Raw genomic sequence first — 14,047 nt, 5'->3', positions numbered from 1 at the left:
CAGGGGAAAAAAAAATCTAGGTCTCATTAATAAACCATCTTCTACGATCTCTATAAGAAGGCAGACTTTGATTAGCCAAGATCATTCAATAAATGATTTGGCTTGTCTGACAAAGGGAAATGATTGATTGGAAAGAGTGTGCTTTAAATAGTTTATTCTTTATAATAAAAGCAAAGACTTTAGATAGAAATACCAATAGTAAAAAGGCAGTATTTCTGCTTCAAGAGAAGATAACTCCATGTACCAGGCTGTCAGGTGCTGGCAGCACATACAGAGTTCACTTCAGAGTTCTGACTGCAGGACTGAATTATTCTAAGCCTAAAATGGCAACATCTTCTGCAGTTTCTCTTGCCAAAACATTTCAATGAACAGGAAAGTCTGTTCTACTCTCAGACATGGCAGGACATTAGTTATCAATCGTAGAGAGCAAATCTTTGTTTCCTGCATAGCATAAAACTCTGAGTAATGAAGCTGAATGTTAAAATCCAGGCAAATAATACTACTGAAATCTGTCGTATCACCAAGACGATTGTCCCAGAGTAATAAACAGTGGAAAACCAGGAGAAAACAGAGCTTGGGAAGCCAAGCCACTGGCCATCCTATTTCCACTAGAGGGCAATAGCAAACAAGCGACAAAAAGCTGGAGGCAAGAAGTCGATTGCGAGGAACCGGTAAAAAAATGGTCAAGTTGTGTTTCCCGAGGCAGGAGCCGCAGCTGCCCGGTGCTCCCCGGTCCCGGCCCCGATGGCGCCGCACCTCTCCCGCAGCCCCCGGAGCAGCAGCAGGTACCGCCTGCCCTCGGCTCCGGGCTTGGGTTTGTCGAGTTAGTCAGTGGAAAATATTCGCAGATGGTTTTGGTCTAGAAAACAGCCACAAGTAAAAGAAGTACTTTCAGCAGGATGCATTTAAGCATCATCAAATAGGTGGTCAGATGCCGCTCTGAGCAGATGATTGATCCAACCTAACACATCATTCAATTCCAGATGTTGTAGAGAGCAAGAAAGGGAGATGGAAAGACTTCAGCAGCCTGATCTATTTGGCTTACTGAAGGGAAGGTTTGGAGGTGATTTGATCTAAATCTACTAACGTTTCTCAGTGGGAGACTGTCAGAGATCCTAAAGGACTTCATGAATCTAGCAAACAAAACTATAACTAGATACAGAAGCTCAAAATAAAAGATAGACAAAATCAAACTGGAAATAATACAAACTTTTAAAAATTAAAATTTGCAATAACGCCATTAGTTTATCAGTTGAACAAATCATGTAGGGGAGAGTTTTATTCTCCACCCTTGGAGCTCTTAAAACAAGATTTGCTGTCTTCCTGAAATATGTGCTGTAGCTTAACAGTGAATTATTAGCCTTGATGCAGACATTACAGGTACAGATCTCATCTGAATGAGGCAGAAGGTGAGACGAGATTAGCAGCATGGTCTCTTCATGTAATTACAGCCTACAAATATCAAGGTTCTTGTTGCAGAGAATTGTGTTTCAGCTGTAGGGCCTGACTCCCACCTTTGCAAACTCACTTCACAGACTGTGTCAACACAACACTGACAGCAGCTCCAAGGACTCTGTCACACAAGGAGCAAAGGTGGCCTTCAGCTAATGGGGCAGCTTCTGTTGCCCAGTCATTACCTGTCTCTACAAAGAAAAAGAACATGAGCTTAAATAAACTGTTCTCTACACCAAGCTGTCCAGGGACAACACAGGCCATTCTGTACCCCAGCTGAAGCATTCATTCCTGGGCTGTGGTAACAGCTGAGAAGAGACTTTGGCAAGAACTAATACGTGAGAGTGACAAAGAGGTGTGGGCCAGTTTCAGTGTTCTGAGCCTCCAGAGATGTTAGTCACACAAAGGTCATGTAGCACAGAAAGTAATGTCTGCAATGCCTACCCTTTCTCTTCCCAGTTCCAACCCACAGAGATCTTTGGTGAAAGGAAAGGAATTTATAGTGGATACAGCTCCCTGGGAGTTGCATGTTGCTCAGACAGCCAGAGACCTGTGATTCAAGCATCCAAAAGCATCATACCACTGAAACACCCCCAGTCTCAGCCCAGCCCTTGTGAGCTTCAGGACAGACAACACCAACATAAAAAAAAGCTCAGCCTTTCCAACCAGAGACATGGAACAGTGCTATTGCAGCTGTAATCTGCTTCCAACCTACACCAAATGCCACCAAGTGCTTTACAGGACTGGACAGTTATAAAAACAAACAGAATGTGATGACAGCACATTGGCCTTTGCAATAACTTGGGGGCATTTCTCTTGGAAGCAGCATGCGGAGGTGCAGGACTGGGGCAGGTAGAGAGCAGAAGCTCACAGCCCTCAGTGCTCACACTCCTCTGTGTAGGAAGGGCTTGCAGAGGCTTCTGAGTGTTTTTTTCAAGGCTGAAAGGTGTTGCCAGCAAGTTGAGGGAACATGCTGGGAGACAGCATAGACGTGGCACACCATACCAGGCAGAGGACAATGGCCAGCTGTGCCAAAATGGGAGTGCTGACCCAGGGCACTACACCTGCCAGGCCTCCGAAGGTCTGCCTGCCTGCCATAGCTCCACATGCTGGGCCGACCGCTCAGTTTTCTAAATCGGAAAAAAAGAAATCCCACCAAATTAAAGCAAGAGGATTTGAAGTGTAAAGGATGGTAATATATTTGGACAATGCACTATTTTGTAGGACAGGCTACAACTGGTCCAAGTTCCTCCAAGTGTTGCCCCCGTGACTTGTCTGCAGCAAGTCTCTTCCTCTCCTTCCTCCCACTAACCTCAGTCACCTGCACAAACTCATATGTGTCACCCCTGCTTTCTTCAGTCTTCAATTCTCATGTGCCTGTTCACATGTGACCTGTCTAATATCTGCAGCCTACCCTTGATAAGGACACCACATCTGAGAGGCATTACTGTTTACCCAAAGTGATCAGCAATTAAACCCCATTTCTTAGGATAAGCTTGCAACACCTTTCTTCTTCTGGCATGTACCTAGAGCAGCTCTACAAATCAGCAGTTTAAACCACTTTCCTGGGCAGGTCATCCCCAAAGCAGGAGGTCTGGAGTGACTGTGGCTCTCCCTCTTCCCAGAGCCAAGGGCATACAGGATGCACTTTTATTCACATTCACACATGTAAAGGAAACACCGTGATCTCAACAGTAAATGCTGGAACTAAGACCATGCTCCTGCACTTCCTACTCCATTTGCAGAACAGGAAAGAGGAGGTTATGGGGCAGCAAGTCTGATACAGGCAGGTGTCAGACTAGCACAGGTAGAGGCAGGAAAGTGAAAGCATCTAGGTGGGAGTGGACAGCCAAATTACGGGTCGAAGGGTTAAAAGAAGAGAGCCTATTATTCATCACTACCACTGTGTTCCAGGCATAAGAAACATTTGGAGATAATTAGAGGGAGAGCAGAACAATGCACTTGAGAAAGCGACAATGCCCTGGTTCAACCCAGCAGATGAGCTCCATGCTCAGAGCAAATTGGTCTAAAACGAGTATTGCTCCATCTCAAAACCAGAAAGGTGTGACCTACTTCTCTGACCCTGGCATCAGCTGGCAGGAAGAGAATTGACAGGCTGAGTCTTTGTTCCCGTCATTGGAGATGAGAACAGTTCCATTTCAGAAATAAAAGCCAACAGCTTTTACAGCTGATTTTGGGTAACTAATAACACAGAACTGCACTCATTAACTAAGCTGGCTTGTATTGTAAAGAGCTCCAAGGCAACAACTAAATGGACTTGATATTAACAGCAATGATAGTGTCAGTGTGACTTAGAAGCCTTAACTAATAGCCTTAACATTTTCAAATGTAAAGTATATTCAATTTTTAAAACTATCTCAATGGACTTTTGTGAGAATTTTGCTCCAAAATAGTAACTGAGACTACAGCACCTGAATGCTAGGCTCTGTGCAAGAACTGGGAAGCACTTGGGTCCCTCTCAGAGGAACATTCCCAGAGAATTGCAGTTCTGAAAGTTATTTTCCAAGGACACTTTGAAGGTGCAGTGTCAAATTAGCTTGATTTTATTGTGAGTTGATTATTTTGGTATTGTCTTCTAGTGAAGAAACTCTCACTCAGCTCGCTGATCACAGGGCTCATGCCCTGAAGAAGAAATAAATACTTCAAGTTTTGATGTCTGGGGAAGGAGGGAATATTTTGAAGTTTCAAAAGAAACTCATTTATCGGTGGACTTTTGGGCTACAAACTATGTATTTTTAGGTATCCTGATTCCCCAGTGTTTGCCAACAAAGAAATCTCAAAAGCTCCTGGGTCCCAGAGTATCTCAGTGAAACTGGCACTGGTACTACTCCTATCTGGTAGTCACTAGACCAGCAGCCGTAAAAATTTCTGTCTATAGGCAGAAATTAAGGCATTGATATCTAACAACAACTACTCTTTATAAGGAATGCCCCCCAAACATTTTCAAACCTTATACAAATCACCACTTCAGCTGAACTAGCTTGAAAGCCACTCTGTTGCATGTTGTAAAGATGTGTTAAAGTACAGGACCTGGAGGATGGAAGCAGCCTGTCCCAAAGCGAAAATGGTCACGTAAGCCAGCCTGACATCCTTAGCAACTCAGCTACACTTCACATCAGGAAGAGCAGGTCACATTGCATCTGCCCTGAGCCACTCTCCTTTGCTAGATGGGCTATTTTAAAAAAAAAAAAGCAAATACACACGATTGCCAGGACAGACAAGTACTATCTTGAGTATCACTTCTAAAAGGAGGCATTACCTCCAGTGGTCCAGGAAGAATGAAGATGGGCTGACAGCAAAGAAGGGCAAGAAATGAAAGCAGGAGGCAAAACTCAATGGTAGGGACAAAATGCCAAGCAAGAGAGCAGAAAGCTAGTCTTTGTGTTTGAAGGACTCCTCAGATCTGGATTCCAATCTTCTGCCTGCATCTCAGGGTCTGTCTGGTACAGTGATCCTGGGGAACAGACATTTGAAGAGATGACTGAACTGAGGATACTGTATTCCCAAAGGAAGTGGAAGAAGCCTGTTGACAGTGTATCTTTTTTTGCCAAATGATCAAATCAGTTGTTGCAGGAACCTAGATATATTCCCAATGCTGTCCACATCAACTGGAAAATAGTAATGTTTTTGAGCTCCCTCTATGCCCACACCAGCTGAAAATTGGCTTTGGAAAAGGAGCTACTTCATCCTCACTTTGTCTGGTGGTTCCAATCATAAATTCTTTGGAGAAGGGACTGGCTAAGGCTCAGGGCATGTGTGAACATCACCCAGCACTTGGAAATGCAGCATCAGGTTTGGCCTCTTGCAGCCAAGACCACATAAAAGGCAGACTTGGCACCTTCAATCTGCGATTTAACAAGAAGGTATTTCAGTGACATCTGGGAAGAAAACTGTCTGGCTGTGTAGTAAGGGTGTCTGCTGGGTTCAAAGATCTTGATACTGTTTCAGCAAGACCAGCCACTACAAGTGGGAAAGCCATTTATGCAAACGCTTCTACTCTACTCTGCTTTCACCTGCTCCAACAAGATCAATGGATGCTTGTTTTGTGAAGTATCCCTTCTTGCAAAAGCAGAAAGTGATTTTTGGTTATGGACTTGGCCTGAGTAGCTTGGCCAGCTGCAAAATGGGTTGGTCCTGAGGTTCACATCCAACCCTGGAGAACAGTGGGAAGTATTCACTGCCACAACTTTGTCATGGAAATGGATACCTTGCAGTAATTCTGACCTCCTTTCAACAGTCTTTTCAGGCACCTTGAATAAGAAGTGAGTATATCAATGCCAGTTCTCTATCAGTGATGTTGACTCCTCCAGCAGTTCTACATTCTTTTACCAGTATAAATGACCACTCTCCTTCCAGCCACATTAACCTTCACTAACTCAAGACCGGATAGGGATTTCTTTTCTCTCCTCTTTAGGATGACAAATAGGAACATGACAAGTTTTTTTGCAACGTGTCAAGAAGGGAAGCAGTATGTAAGACTTAAAAAGAAATAGGCCTTCTCTCAATGAATAACATTTTTAGGATGATGTCTCAGGCTGATATTCAACTGTTTTGTACATAATGGCTTTCCAAAGCACCTAAGCCTGATCCTCCAGTATTTACTTCTACACTTTTCAAATGGCTTTGTGAGACCTCAAAATTTTCAGGAGTGGCAGTAAATGTTATTCTTGTCTCCACTAAATCGAGGGTGCCACCTGCAAAGATTCTTAAGTACAGAACATTTACACTCCCAGACAAGAGTGATGTGCCACCTATTAGACTGAAGAGCTGTCATTTACCAAATGCTAGGATTCTCTTAACTAGAAATAGGCACTGCACAGAAGTGCCAAGTCGCAGCAAAAAGAAGAGCTCTGGCATAAACCTTTATTGTTTCCTTTAAAGAAATTGCTAGCAGAGACCTTTAAAATGAAACAAATAATGATTCAAGTTTCCAACTCCCCTTGCCTGCTCTGAACAGATCACAGATTCACTGATGTTGACATGTCTGTTATTATTATTATCTTGTCTAAACAAAGAAAATAGTAATAGCTTCAAAAATGCATCCAGAACGTGTAATCATTAGGTCTCTGAGCACTTTTCAAAAAGGACAGCATAATTATCTCAGTTTTATGAGTAATTATCTGCATTTTAATAGTGGGATAACTAAGGCACAGAAAGAAGAATTAACTTGCTCAGCTGGCCAAGGAAATACCAAGAAACAGAGTGAAATATCCTGAATCCCCATCAAATGCCCTCCAGATAACACCCTTGCTAATATAATCAATCGGAAACATTACATATCTCCCATCTCCAAAGAATTTCATAAACAGTGAACAGACATCCTCAGTGTTAAACCACACTGTGGATCTCAGTATCCCATTGCATCATCTGCTTTGATCATCTTTGCTCTGTGCCTATAACTTATGTAATTAATAGTTCCCATTCTAAGAGGAGTGAGATAATTGGCTTATCTATAATCACTTCAGAAAGATTATTATTAGAAATAGGTCTGCATTCTAAGTATACATGTGCCTCTAGATGAGCTAGGCCAAATACCGGCTCCATGAAGCGACACTGACACCAAGGCTGGCACAATCCAACTGCTTGGCCCTTTGTTCCTGTGTGCACACACCTCATGTGCTCCACTGTGCTGCACCTCTCCCAGCCTTGCCAGGTCTTCTTTCCAACAATCCATCACCTACACTATCAGCCTGACCCCACATGTACCTTCATGCTCTCTCAAAAACCAGAAACTGAAATAGTTGTCTCAGTACTCTTGATGACATGGACTTCCCATGGCTTGCTCAAACACCTCGGGTTAAAATAAGGGAATGTTGCAAAAGAATGGTAAAGTAAACCTGACAATAAAAGACCATAGCCAAAATAAAATTACTTCAGTTTAATTTCCAGATCATCAGTTCAGTATCACCTGGGTAGGTGATGCCGTCACAGAAAGCCACTAACAGTAGTTTGCTTTACATCCTGTACTCTTATTAGCCAAGCAAAAATTACTGAGCTAGCCTATCACCTATTTTCTATCTGGCTAAAATAGATTAAAAATAAATAAAATAATAATAATAATAATAATAATAAAAATCAGTGTCCCTACATGTCTCATGCAGATGGCAACAAGGCAGCCATGACATCCTCACTGAAAGTCTGTCATGGAATTCATCACAAGAAAAGACCTACGAGCTCTGAGCAAGCATTATTTCAGTCACCAAAAACAAAGCACAGAAAACTACCAAAGTGATCTGAAAGACCTTGAGTTGTTACAACAGAAACTGAGGTGGAAGCACAGGGAGCCTCATTGGTTACTACAGTCATCTATTGGTTTATATAAATTTCTAGCATTTTTAAGTGTTGTTGCACGTGTGTTATTTCAGCAGCTTTCCTGAAGCTACATCAAATTTAATGCAATGTTAAATGAAATAATAAAGAAAAGAAAATCTGGCTGATTCTGCATGAAGCATAACTATCAACAACTGACACAAAAGGCAGAGCTGGAGGGGAAGAAAAATGTGGGGCTACTGTAAGAAGTATGTAAAGGCCTCACACCACATGTTCCTCTGCCTAGAAAGTCCACAGGCTTCAACAGGAGTGTCTCTTCATGTCATAGCAAAACACATAATAAGGAGCATTTTAGATGGTTTCAGCCTCCCTAACATTCCTCCTGCACAGCTCTGATTTAACTGTATTGATCGTCTTCCTCAGAGGAGACAAAGTTACCTTCCACAGAGAAATGGAAAGCAAAGGAATTAGACAAGAAAGGACTGTAGTTGACACAGTCAGATATTTTTTCTACTAGCAAGGAGGACTCAGTTCTGCAAGTTACTGTCTATACCTTTATACCAAAGCACCTCTGATCTGCCTCCTACCATTGGATTCAAAGCCAGTAAATAATTACTTTCTCACATAATCATTATGCTTGGGGTTTAACTGTCTGAATACTAACCTCTAAAATGAAGGCTCAGTTACGAGCATGCTTATATGACTGATCTCATACATCCCTATTATTTGACTCATATAGCCAGAATATTACATGGCTGAAATCTCCAGACTGGTTTTTGGGAGTATGTAACAAGCCTGAATTGGCAAGATCCAAACCTAAGCACAGGGAGCTTGCCTATTAGAGTGTGCTGTTCACAGCAGAGTACAGACTATGACACAGTAACAAAGAGCCATTAATTAGGCAGTACCAATCCCATGGGTTTAGCTCCATTCCTCTATACATCACATGTTCTGAACTGTCAAATTCAGGGATAATTATTTCCGCTCCCCCTTTGTCTTTTGGGTACAATAGCTCATGGACAGCCACTGATGGCAGCTTATGAATATCTCTGCTGATGAGCATGGCTCTCCTGAGGTGGTGTTTTAGAACAGCAGTCTCCAAGACAGAACTAAAGACCACGTTCACACTGTGTCTCAGATTAGTGGCTTTCAATGCACCTCTTTTCCTTCCTGAAAGCCTCTCTATCCATCCCTTAGACTGGCACAGAAATGAAGGACACAGCCTTGTAAGGCTAGCAACTTCTCAGTGAAGGTAGCAGGAGTTTAAAGTACTTAGAATTAAGCTCTTAAAATAATTGATTGACACAATAAATGGCAGTGATTGACCAAGCACATCCTAATACTGTCCTTGTACATTCCCATATTACAATTACCATCATCAAAGAAGGAGTTTCAATTGGTCACTGCAAGGTAATTTCTGTCTTCTTTACCGTACTCCGCTTCAAAAACATTAGGGAATAAACTCCCATCAGTATAAAAAATTAGATGGCAACATACATTAGGAATTTGTTGCAGCTCCAGCCCTTAGTGACTAGCACAGTTTCAAGTGTAAACAAACAAAAGCTGCAATTTGCGCCAACTGTTTACTCTGATTTTAAATCAGGGTTAGCTTTGCCAGTACAAATTATGCCTCCCTTTGTCTTCAAGAAAGCTGGCCATAGACTAGAGGAAGTGAGACCTTTTTTTTTGTGTCTGATTTGATAGATCCCTTTTTACCAACTTTTACTTTTCCATCAATGACCAGGGACTTTACAGCATTTATTATATGTCTTGTCTTCCATCATTACTCAAATATAGATTTAGTCTGTATCCCCACTAGAAGTTAGGAAGGCAGAGATTTATCTGCTGGTGCAAATAACAGCATGAGCACCAGTGAATGAGATCAAACTACCGGGCAATTATTTGCCCTGTTAACATAAGTCAAGAAACCCCAATTCAAATTTGGGGTCATTAAAGCAGAGTGCTTATGATTTTCTTGGCTGCGTAAAAGCTGAGTATTCCAGATGAGATTCTAGCTCCCAAACAATTCCCAACATGATGGACTAATGAACAGTGAAAATAAACTGTTACTGGCTTTGCTTACCATGGTAATGAAGAACTTCCTCATGGGATGCTGCTTTTCACAAGAGCTTGCACAGAGAGTGGATTTGGAAGCCACAGGTGGGGACTCCCAATCCCAAGCATGGGACTCCCAATCAAGTGTGAATCTGAAGTTTTCCCATTACCATCTTTGTCATGTTTCTCATCCAGTTGCTCCATCTGGAACTCTTGCTTGTTTTCGCCATCTGACATTTCAACAGCCTAAAAACAAGCAAAACAACCCCTCTAAACAACCAAAATATTTGATCAGATCCTCTATATAAATGAAATGCTAGTGTATGCCAGGCATCTGAACTTGGTAAAAATAAATGAGTGCTTCAAACCCACTATTGTTCTCAAGGTCCCTGACCTTCAAAACATCATTCTATTCTATTTGTAAACAACAGACATAAGAGAACATGTGAATACCACTTCACCCTTTGGTAGCAGTATCTATCCCAAGACCTCAAAGTGTTCTGCAAATATTAGCTAAGACTCTCATGCCTCTAAAGAACTCCTACTCTTCTACAAATATTAGCTGAATCTCCCCCCACGCTATTCAGCTCATAGGAGGTTAGTGCTGTTTTCCAAGTGCAGAAAGGTTGAATGCTCTGGCTAAGGTTATTCAAGAGTTCTGTAAAAGACTCGGGCACCAGAAATACAAGTTTATAAGACTTTTATGTATATCTGAACCTCTGGAAGCTTGTCCAGATTATCATCCAAACCTATATGCCACTTTTGGAAACTCTAATAACACCAAACTCAAATCTAAACCAATCCAGATTCCATTTATACAAGAGAAAGCAACTGGGAAAACTAGAACAATAGTTTAACCGCTCACCTTCTCTCCCCTCTCTTAGTCTTTAAATCTCTTTAGTCATTTTCCCTTTCGTGCACGCCCAGATAAAACAAGGAATAGGAGGCCTCAATTTGCATTTAGCAGGGGACATAAAGTGGCACAGGGGCTGGGAGCAGCACACTACACACTTAAACACCATGGTGATGAACCTAAATTGAACTCACACGGGTTTCAGGCGAATACCAGCTTAGCACAGCTGCACTGGTACAGCTGGACTGGCTGCTAACCACAGATGTATGAACACAAAGATAAGGCCATGGTAACTTCCATATGGTAAAAAGCGTGAACTTCCTAGGAGGGCTCATTGGAGACAATTCATTTCCAAGGCACAGAAAACGTGCTTGGCTTTGACTCAGGTCTCTCTCTTGCATCTTTTGCAAAACTGGTCATGGACATTTATTTAATGGAAGTTTTCAACACATCTTATTAAAGGGCATCACTCCAAGCTCTGGCCAAAACTGCAGCTTGCAATGATTTTGATTCCCTCTGGGCTATGCTTCCATCAGAGGGTAGGAACACCTTCCCCGTGTTGTTTTGGGTCACCCAGACTTACTAAGCAACTCATCTACTTCAGTATTACCACAAGAAATAGGTATCAACAAAGATAGAAGCTCAGAGTCTTCATGTTGCAGAATTGAAATACAAAGCAAAATTTCCAAGTATGCTTTTATTGCCTGTACATGACAATTTATTTCCATTAGAGAATCACTTAAGAATATCTTCCCAAAGAAGGGATACTACTCTGTATTAACACAAAATTGTACCCAGTCTAAAATGATAAATACAATGTGCAGTCTATAATTATAGATAATGTGTAAGGTTGGTTTTTTCCCCCAGAATTTTCTCTTCTATATTTTATGCAGTCTTGAATCTGAACTGAAACTAAGCTGGAAAAACTGAGAGATATTGACAGGAGAAAGCAATGATGTTAGCAGTCAGTATGAGGTTAAAGCTCTCCAGGGGTTATTCTTTTGTTGGATAGAAGGGGCCAGTCCACACGGGCGTGGCTTTTGGCTTTTTTACAACATGTTTTTGACTCTTGGAGTGCACTATGACCATTACACAACACTAATAATGAGTATTCCCAGAGCCTTTTAAGCATTGCAGGAGCAAAAAGAGAAGGTCGTGGCAGCTTAAAAGTACTGGTTCCCTCAGTATGGAAAAATATTTGCTACTACAGTGCACTTAAAGCCACAGGTGAAATGCAGAGCAAAAAGTGAGAGCTGGGAGCCTGAACTAGCCAGACAAAATCAGAAGGAAACCCAAAGCTCCATAATTAACTTGAGGTTGGGCAGGAAGGTTCAACACAAAGTGAAGTGATGGATTTTTTCCCTGAATGTCTGCAGCCCAAGACCAGGTACCTTTCTGGAGGTAGAAAAGAGGTCCTGGTTTTTGATGGGAGAGTAACCATGTAGATTTTGGTGGTGTAACTTATGGAGTTGACCAAACCAGAATAGCCCATTTCAGTCTTCAATACAGTGGTTCAAAGTGGGTAAGAAAAAAAAAAAAAAATCCAAGAGAGATCTGAAGCCCACTTTCCTTATTCTGTGATTCAACCTGCTAGAAGGAAGAGAGAGTTCTTCAATCAATAGAAGTGATTTTTCAATCAGCAGAACTGGCTCACAGGCCAAAAGGGTTGAGAAACACTTAAGAAGTCTGCAGGATTCTCTCTTCCAAGAGATCTGCTGAAGGTCATGCTCTCAGGCTGGTAGTGTGCTCACTTCCCAGGCACTCTTGGCAGTTCTCTGCCCTGCTTCCATCACTGCACCACCACTGTCTTGAATCTGGGTATGTGGTTAAACACTACACCCCTGAACATGGTTACCAGTCTTCAAGCTCTCCAAAGGCTTGAAATGCTTCTGAGGCAATATAGTGGGGCAGAACCTCACAATACTGGAGAGTTTCCTTTTCTTCAAAAGTAGGTTAGGAAAGTGAATCTGCCTCCCGTCTGAATAGGCTTCTCCATCTCATAATTCCCTGACTAAAGAGCTGCTCTAAAACTTCCTCTTAGCCAGCATGATGGAAAGTCTCCCTCTACTTGTGCTGCCCTACTGCAGATGGTGTAGCAGAGTGCTCAGCTGGAATCACCCTGGCATAAGGTACAGGGAGAAGGACAGACAAGCTGGTTGCTGTATTGCTCCCCCATCACTGCATGGAGCCTCAGAGGCTCCCCCGTGTGACTCCTTGAGCTGAACTGGCTCTGCAGGCTCCAGACTTGGCAGGTGAATCTTCCCACCCTCCCATGCACACAGGTTACATTCAGCACTGCCAAGAGTCGTCAGTACCACGGGCAGGTTCCTGTTCTGCAAAATACTGTATATATGTAAGCTAAAATACTCCCTGTGAAACACTTTATGTTTAGGCAAAAAAAAGAGACAAAAGGTAACAAAAAAAAAAAAGGAGTGCCCTTAACAAGCAACGGCCAAAAACCTGGCCTTTTTTGGCAGAGCAATGCCAAGTTTACCATCGATACTGCCAGTGGTGTTTCTGACAGACCGATGGAGTCAGAACACAGCTGGTTTGTCTGGTGCTTCCCATAGCTCATGTGTGCATCCAGGGGGAGCTTGGAGCTGGGCAACCTCATCTTTGATGCTGAGTGTCAGGATGAACAGAAGATGAATTTGATTTAGAAATGCTGTCTTCATACTTATCCACTTATGTCACACCACAGACTTCTTTTGAAGCAAGAGTAATTGCATAGTACTCTTTTCTTTTCTGCAGCCCCATCCATCCAGCCACGAGGAAGTCACATCCCCCTAACAACTTCCTTGCTTTGCAGCTTACTCCTACTCATTTCAAAGGAGCTGCCAGTGTTGCATTCTTTTCATAGAACCCCAGGGAAGTTCTAACCTCAAAATTAAGCAAAACAAAGTCCTTTGAATATTTTCCAATTAACCTAAGATTGACACTAACACTTTTCTCCTCATGTTCCTGCTATTTGAACAATTGGGTTTCTCCTGTATGGCCCAATTGCATGGTCTTTTGCAGCATCAAAGATCTAAGTAATTCCTTTCTCAAAGATCACTCTGGTTTTAAAACTCAAAGTTAAGTTCACTTCTAGGTTGCATCATTTAGTGGAAGAGATCAGTGAGAAGCCTTGCAGCAGCACAAATCCAAGGAAGATATCAAAGAAGAGACAGCATGGCAGGTTTCTCATATACTAGCAGAGAGGGTAAGTTAACACTACTGAAAGCATTCAGGGTTGCATTCTGCTCCCAGTCTCACAGCATAAATATCCAGAGAAATCCCTTGCTGTCATGACAGAGGGTTACTTCTGAGTGTCTAGAGCCAGCAGAGAGCATAATTGCAATGCCATAAAAAATGTCAGCATTTGTAATTCATGCAAGACACTGTCCCATTCTGGAG

This window comes from Lepidothrix coronata, unplaced genomic scaffold, assembly GCF_001604755.1.
Source record: "Lepidothrix coronata isolate B3197 unplaced genomic scaffold, Lepidothrix_coronata-1.0 Scaffold29, whole genome shotgun sequence".
Classification (NCBI taxonomy): Eukaryota; Metazoa; Chordata; class Aves; order Passeriformes; family Pipridae; genus Lepidothrix; species Lepidothrix coronata.
This window is presented reverse-complemented; position numbering follows the sequence as displayed.